General features: G+C 56.4%; 3 non-coding genes across 3 annotated transcripts in view; all 3 read right to left on the bottom strand.

Moving 5' to 3' along the window:
• The window catches only part of LOC126197449 (large subunit ribosomal RNA), a 4,222-nt gene extending 2,778 nt beyond the window's left edge, over positions 1–1,444 (bottom strand). Inside the window, exon 1 of the ribosomal RNA XR_007539811.1 lies at positions 1–1,444. This exon is cut by the window's left edge and continues 2,778 nt beyond it. This is a non-coding gene — a ribosomal RNA (large subunit ribosomal RNA).
• A 188-nt stretch (positions 1,445–1,632) lies between these two features.
• LOC126196216 (5.8S ribosomal RNA) lies at positions 1,633–1,787 on the bottom strand. Its single transcript, XR_007538749.1, has one exon. It is a non-coding gene; the product is annotated as a 5.8S ribosomal RNA (ribosomal RNA).
• Positions 1,788–2,139: 352 nt separating this feature from the next.
• On the bottom strand, positions 2,140–4,048 carry LOC126196926 (small subunit ribosomal RNA). Its single transcript, XR_007539350.1, has one exon. It is a non-coding gene; the product is annotated as a small subunit ribosomal RNA (ribosomal RNA).
• Positions 4,049–7,500: the final 3,452 nt, after the last annotated feature.

The raw sequence follows: 7,500 nt of genomic DNA, 5'->3' as shown, positions 1-7,500 counted from the left end.
CGATCCGAGTCGTTTGCTCGCGGCTTCAGCATATCAAGCAAGCCGGAGATCTCACCCATTTAAAGTTTGAGAATAGGTTGAGGTCGTTTCGGCCCCAAGGCCTCTAATCATTCGCTTTACCGGATGAGACTCGTACGAGCACCAGCTATCCTGAGGGAAACTTCGGAGGGAACCAGCTACTAGATGGTTCGATTAGTCTTTCGCCCCTATACCCAGCTCCGACGATCGATTTGCACGTCAGAATCGCTACGGACCTCCATCAGGGTTTCCCCTGACTTCGTCCTGGCCAGGCATAGTTCACCATCTTTCGGGTCCCAACGTGTACGCTCTAGGTGCGCCTCACCTCGCAATGAGGACGAGACGCCCCGGGAGTGCGGAGGCCGCCGCCCCGTGAAGGGCGGGGAAGCCCCATCCTCCCTCGGCCCGCGCAAGGCGAGACCTTCACTTTCATTACGCCTTTAGGTTTCGTACAGCCCAATGACTCGCGCACATGTTAGACTCCTTGGTCCGTGTTTCAAGACGGGTCGTGAAATTGTCCAAAGCTGAAGCGCCGCTGACGGGAGCGATTATTCCGCCCGAGAGCATCCCGAGCCAACAGCGGCGCGGGTCCGGGGCCGGGCCAGGTAGGTCCGTCATCCGGGAAGAACCGCGCGCGCTTGCCGGGAGCCCGAGCGCCCAAAGGGGCGAATCGACTCCTCCAGATATACCGCCGAGCAGCCAGCCAGGACACCGGGGCTCTGCCCAACAGACGCGAACCGAGGCCCGCGGAAGGACAGGCTGCGCACCCGGGCCGTAGGCCGGCACCCAGCGGGTCGCGACGTCCTACTAGGGGAGAAGTGCGGCCCACCGCACACCGGAACGGCCCCACCCCGCGGCGAGTGGAAAGGCAACCGGACACGACCCCGCCGCGGATTGCTCCGCGCGGGCGGCCGGCCCCATCTGCCGAGGGCGGAGGCCAGTGGCCGGATGGGCGTGAATCTCACCCGTTCGACCTTTCGGACTTCTCACGTTTACCCCAGAACGGTTTCACGTACTTTTGAACTCTCTCTTCAAAGTTCTTTTCAACTTTCCCTCACGGTACTTGTTCGCTATCGGTCTCGTGGTCATATTTAGTCTCAGATGGAGTTTACCACCCACTTGGAGCTGCACTCTCAAGCAACCCGACTCGAAGGAGAGGTCCCGCCGACGCTCGCACCGGCCGCTACGGGCCTGGCACCCTCTACGGGCCGTGGCCTCATTCAAGTTGGACTTGGGCTCGGCGCGAGGCGTCGGGGTAGTGGACCCTCCCAAACACCACATGCCACGACAGGCGGCAGCCTGCGGGGTTCGGTGCTGGACTCTTCCCTGTTCGCTCGCCGCTACTGGGGGAATCCTTGTTAGTTTCTTTTCCTCCGCTTAGTAATATGCTTAAATTCAGCGGGTAGTCTCGCCTGCTCTGAGGTCGTTGTACGAGGTGTCGCACGCCACACCGCCAGCCGGCTGTGCACGCTACCGAGACAGTACCGGTATGCGAACCGCCAGGCGACGGGCGCGCATCGCTCGTTTGAGGGGACGTGGCCGGCCCCACAGGCCGGCACGACACACCCACGTCTCCGAAGCGGGACAAACGCCGCGCGCTTCAGTTTACGTAGCCGACCCTCAGCCAGACGTGGCCCGGGAACGGAATCCATGGACCGCAATGTGCGTTCGAAACGTCGATGTTCATGTGTCCTGCAGTTCACATGTCGACGCGCAATTTGCTGCGTTCTTCATCGACCCACGAGCCGAGTGATCCACCGTCCTGGGTGATCTTTTTACAGTTTCCACTGTCTCTTTCAAAACAGTTGCATAGGCGGGACTGAGGCGTTCGACGGCCCCTGTTCCAGTGTTTTGTGTCCAACGGCCTCACGGCCGATGGGCGTCGTACGGCTCCACTCCGGAGCGGACAGGCACTCGGGCGAACGTCATTCAAAACCGGCGCGAGGCGCCAGGTGCCGCAGGCCAGCCGCTCCAGAGCTTCAGCGCTCGTACCACACAACATTTTCCGTTAGTTTTGAGAAGCACGCGTGGTCCCGCACGCGGCGCACAGCTACTGCGAGCCGTACAGGTAGCGTGTTGCACGACACGACACGCACATCGAAAGACATGCAGTCTAGTCGGTAATGATCCTTCCGCAGGTTCACCTACGGAAACCTTGTTACGACTTTTACTTCCTCTAAATGATCAAGTTTGGTCATCTTTCCGGTAGCATCGGCAACGACAGAGTCGATGCCGCGTACCAGTCCGAAGACCTCACTAAATCATTCAATCGGTAGTAGCGACGGGCGGTGTGTACAAAGGGCAGGGACGTAATCAACGCGAGCTTATGACTCGCGCTTACTGGGAATTCCTCGTTCATGGGGAACAATTGCAAGCCCCAATCCCTAGCACGAAGGAGGTTCAGCGGGTTACCCCGACCTTTCGGCCTAGGAAGACACGCTGATTCCTTCAGTGTAGCGCGCGTGCGGCCCAGAACATCTAAGGGCATCACAGACCTGTTATTGCTCAATCTCGTGCGGCTAGAAGCCGCCTGTCCCTCTAAGAAGAAAAGTAATCGCTGACAGCACGAAGGATGTCACGCGACTAGTTAGCAGGCTAGAGTCTCGTTCGTTATCGGAATTAACCAGACAAATCGCTCCACCAACTAAGAACGGCCATGCACCACCACCCACCGAATCAAGAAAGAGCTATCAATCTGTCAATCCTTCCGGTGTCCGGGCCTGGTGAGGTTTCCCGTGTTGAGTCAAATTAAGCCGCAGGCTCCACTCCTGGTGGTGCCCTTCCGTCAATTCCTTTAAGTTTCAGCTTTGCAACCATACTTCCCCCGGAACCCAAAAGCTTTGGTTTCCCGGAGGCTGCCCGCCGAGTCATCGGAGGAACTGCGGCGGATCGCTGGCTGGCATCGTTTATGGTTAGAACTAGGGCGGTATCTGATCGCCTTCGAACCTCTAACTTTCGTTCTTGATTAATGAAAACATACTTGGCAAATGCTTTCGCTTCTGTTCGTCTTGCGACGATCCAAGAATTTCACCTCTAACGTCGCAATACGAATGCCCCCGCCTGTCCCTATTAATCATTACCTCGGGTTCCGAAAACCAACAAAATAGAACCGAGGTCCTATTCCATTATTCCATGCACACAGTATTCAGGCGGGCTTGCCTGCTTTAAGCACTCTAATTTGTTCAAAGTAAACGTGCCGGCCCACCGAGACACTCAATAAAGAGCACCCTGGTAGGATTTCAACGGGGTCCGCCTCGGGACGCACGAGCACGCACGAGGCGGTCGCACGCCTTCGGCTCGCCCCACCGGCAGGACGTCCCACGATACATGCCAGTTAAACACCGACGGGCGGTGAACCAACAGCGTGGGACACAAATCCAACTACGAGCTTTTTAACCGCAACAACTTTAATATACGCTATTGGAGCTGGAATTACCGCGGCTGCTGGCACCAGACTTGCCCTCCAATAGATACTCGTTAAAGGATTTAAAGTGTACTCATTCCGATTACGGGGCCTCGGATGAGTCCCGTATCGTTATTTTTCGTCACTACCTCCCCGTGCCGGGAGTGGGTAATTTGCGCGCCTGCTGCCTTCCTTGGATGTGGTAGCCGTTTCTCAGGCTCCCTCTCCGGAATCGAACCCTGATTCCCCGTTACCCGTTACAACCATGGTAGGCGCAGAACCTACCATCGACAGTTGATAAGGCAGACATTTGAAAGATGCGTCGCCGGTACGAAGACCGTGCGATCAGCCCAAAGTTATTCAGAGTCACCAAGGCAAACGGACCGGACGAGCCGACCGATTGGTTTTGATCTAATAAAAGCGTCCCTTCCATCTCTGGTCGGGACTCTGTTTGCATGTATTAGCTCTAGAATTACCACAGTTATCCAAGTAACGTGGGTACGATCTAAGGAACCATAACTGATTTAATGAGCCATTCGCGGTTTCACCTTAATGCGGCTTGTACTGAGACATGCATGGCTTAATCTTTGAGACAAGCATATGACTACTGGCAGGATCAACCAGGGAGCTGCGTCAACTAGAGCTGAGCAGCCGGCCGCCCGGGAGTGTGTCCCGGGGGCCCGCGCGAACACGCAAGCGTCCGCTCAATTATTCTGCAAACAGGAGGAGGCTGGGCTCCCCTGCACGATACACCTCGAAACCCTCTCAGGTCCCGGCGGCGCGCAGCGCCGTCCTAAGTACTTGGTCGGGTTCGAGAGAGGCGCAATCGCCCGGAGATAGGCGAGTAGACGCTTTCAGTGCGACCACCCGTGCTCCCAACTGAGCTTGCCGCTGCCGACAGAGGCCCGGGAGCGTGCTGTCGTGGTGTTGCCGGCGGGAGACAACACGCGGCCACAAACAGTGACCGGGCAGCTCCAACGCCAGCGCCACAGAGGGGCAGAGCCCCACTTGGGTGCCAAAGCGAACTCTCCCAGCACAGCGCACGCGCCAACACATCCGCACAGCTGCGATACAAACCACCTGCGAGAACCGCGGGGGCGACCGAGCAGCAGACGGCGTCGCGGCGCCGAGTGCCGGGCGGCGGCGCATCCTCAACGCACACAGTCCTCAATCGGACCAGCACACTGCAGATGTCCACCGCGCTTCGCACCGGGCCCGGGAGGACCCACTTTGGCCGCACGGCGCCGCGCGCTGGGTGCGCCGGCACGCAGATGCGCCGCCTGCCGCGTCCGTCAGCCGGCGCGCCTGCCACTGGGCGCCCCCACCAGCCGGCTGCCGCGCGTGCGCCCACGCAGCGCGCGGCCAGCACGCCGGGCGCCCCCCCCTCACCGGCCGGGGACGGTCCCACCCAGCCACCGCCGCGTATCGCTTCATACCCACATGCCCACTCACGTTCGTGGGTATGACGGGTGTCGCTGAAGCAACCGGTTAATACCTGTACCGATCGTCGATATCAACGATTCACCTCCAGCGCGAACAACCGCGCAACAACGGATTTCCAGTTCATTTGCGTAACTTGGGCAGCAAACGTAGACATCCATCTACATTTGCGACTTCTACGAGTCTTGCATGCCTGGATGTTGTGTGTCACGACGCACTCCATCAGCATACATACACGCTGCGACGTGTGCACGAAAGAACACGTGGAAGGTGGCCAGCGTACGTATGCGAATGCCATTGCACAGCTGCGAAGCGCATTCAACACGCGAACTCCTGACCGACGAGCTAGAGGTGACAGGAGGGGAGGGGGGGGGGGCGGGGGCGATATACGTCCTATTGCAGTACACAATACAGTGGATAGCGGGACCATGTGGAAAGTAAGCAACACTCGCAAGATGTGAGGGTACGCACCGTAAAATGAATCAATACGCAGAACACCACAGTGTGCGCGAAGTGAACTATGTTGAGATGGTTGCAATTAGGCAACGCTACACGAATTCCTAGATTCATATAACTAACAATTACAGGGCAGGTTAAGGCGCAACGTGGGTTAGGTTAGGGCGCAACGTGGGTTAGGTTAAGGCGCAACGTGGGTTAGGTTAAGGCGCAACTTGGGTTAGGTTAAGGCGCAACTTGGGTTAGGTTAAGGCGCAACTTGGGTTAGGTTAAGGCGCAACTTGGGTTAGGTTAAGGCGCAACTTGGGTTAGGTTAAGGCGCAACTTGGGTTAGGTTAAGGCGCAACTTGGGTTAGGTTAAGGCGCAACTTGGGTTAGGTTAAGGCGCAACTTGGGTTAGGTTAAGGCGCAACGTGGGTTAGGTTAAGGCGCAACGTGGGTTAGGTTAAGGCGCAACGTGGGTTAGGTTAAGGCGCAACGTGGGTTAGGTTAAGGCGCAACGTGGGTTAGGTTAAGGCGCAACGTGGGTTAGGTTAAGGCGCAACGTGGGTTAGGTTAAGGCGCAACGTGGGTTAGGTTAAGGCGCAACGTGGGTTAGGTTAAGGCGCAACGTGGGTTAGGTTAAGGCGCAACGTGGGTTAGGTTAAGGCGCAACGTGGGTTAGGTTAAGGCGCAACGTGGGTTAGGTTAAGGCGCAACGTGGGTTAGGTTAAGGCGCAACGTGGGTTAGGTTAAGGCGCAACGTGGGTTAGGTTAAGGCGCAACGTGGGTTAGGTTAAGGCGCAACGTGGGTTAGGTTAAGGCGCAACGTGGGTTAGGTTAGGGCGCAACGTGGGTTAGGTTAGGGCGCAACGTGGGTTAGGTTAGGGCGCAACGTGGGTTAGGTTAGGGCGCAACGTGGGTTAGGTTAGGGCGCAACGTGGGTTAGGTTAGGGCGCAACGTGGGTTAGGTTAGGGCGCAACGTGGGTTAGGTTAGGGCGCAACGTGGGTTAGGTTAGGGCGCAACGTGGGTTAGGTTAGGGCGCAACGTGGGTTAGGTTCGGGCGCAACGTGGGTTAGGTTAGGGCGCAACTTGGGTTAGGTTAGGGCGCAACTTGGGTTAGGTTAAGGCAGAAGTTGGGTTAGGTTAAGGCAGAAGTTGGGTTAGGTTAAGGCAGAAGTTGGGTTAGGTTAAGGCAGAAGTTGGGTTAGGTTAAGGCAGAAGTTGGGTTAGGTTAAGGCAGAAGTTGGGTTAGGTTAAGGCAGAAGTTGGGTTAGGTTAAGGCAGAAGTTGGGTTAGGTTAAGGCAGAAGTTGGGTTAGGTTAAGGCAGAAGTTGGGTTAGGTTAAGGCAGAAGTTGGGTTAGGTTAAGGCAGAAGTTGGGTTAGGTTAAGGCAGAAGTTGGGTTAGGTTAAGGCAGAAGTTGGGTTAGGTTAAGGCAGAAGTTGGGTTAGGTTAAGGCAGAAGTTGGGTTAGGTTAAGGCAGAAGTTGGGTTAGGTTAAGGCAGAAGTTGGGTTAAGGGATGGTGTGTGTGGGGGGGGGGGGTGGGGTGGCGAGGTTCGTTGATAGTGATGGTAGTAAGTGGACGCCTGAGGCACTATCAGATATGTCACGTCAGTTGCACTTGTGGCTCATGGCAGGTGGCGCGCCCGTTCTGTGTTTGTGGCAAAGGAGTGGCACACCTGTGTCTTTCATTCCTGCCATTGTTTATGTGCTGTGAGATGCGGCAGTGTGGTGCTGTTGGGTGCACCCCTGTGTAGGACATGTGTGGGTGTTGGTGGCGTATCTGAGCAATGGTGGTTGTAGGAAGAGTGGGATATTCAGTTTTCTGGTTCGACGTCCCGGTCTGGTTATCATAGTGTGGATGGTGTACTGTGGCCGAGAGGATGCACTGGATGTTGTTCCATGCTGGTACTTAGATGTTGTGTCTGCGTCTGTTACAGGCATAGACTAGTGGGTGATGGAGTGTGTGGGTGACGTGTGGTTGACATTGTGTGCACAGACGTTCAGCATGTATAGGGACAGTTGTATGTGTTATCTATATTCCGATGACTGCGCGTATTACTAAGCACCGCCGTGTATAAGCTTAATGTATGTATAGTCAATGCCTGTTCTATCTCTGTACAGTAGTAGCGGTGCGACTGCACTAGCTAGCTACACCTCGCGGCATCGTCCCCCGGTGTATGGCATATGATTATAAAC

The sequence above is a fragment of the Schistocerca nitens genome, chromosome 7 (genome assembly GCF_023898315.1).
Source record: "Schistocerca nitens isolate TAMUIC-IGC-003100 chromosome 7, iqSchNite1.1, whole genome shotgun sequence".
Taxonomy (NCBI): Eukaryota; Metazoa; Arthropoda; class Insecta; order Orthoptera; family Acrididae; genus Schistocerca; species Schistocerca nitens.
The sequence above is the reverse complement of the archived record's forward strand: the minus strand, read 5'-3'. Positions and strand labels throughout refer to the sequence as shown.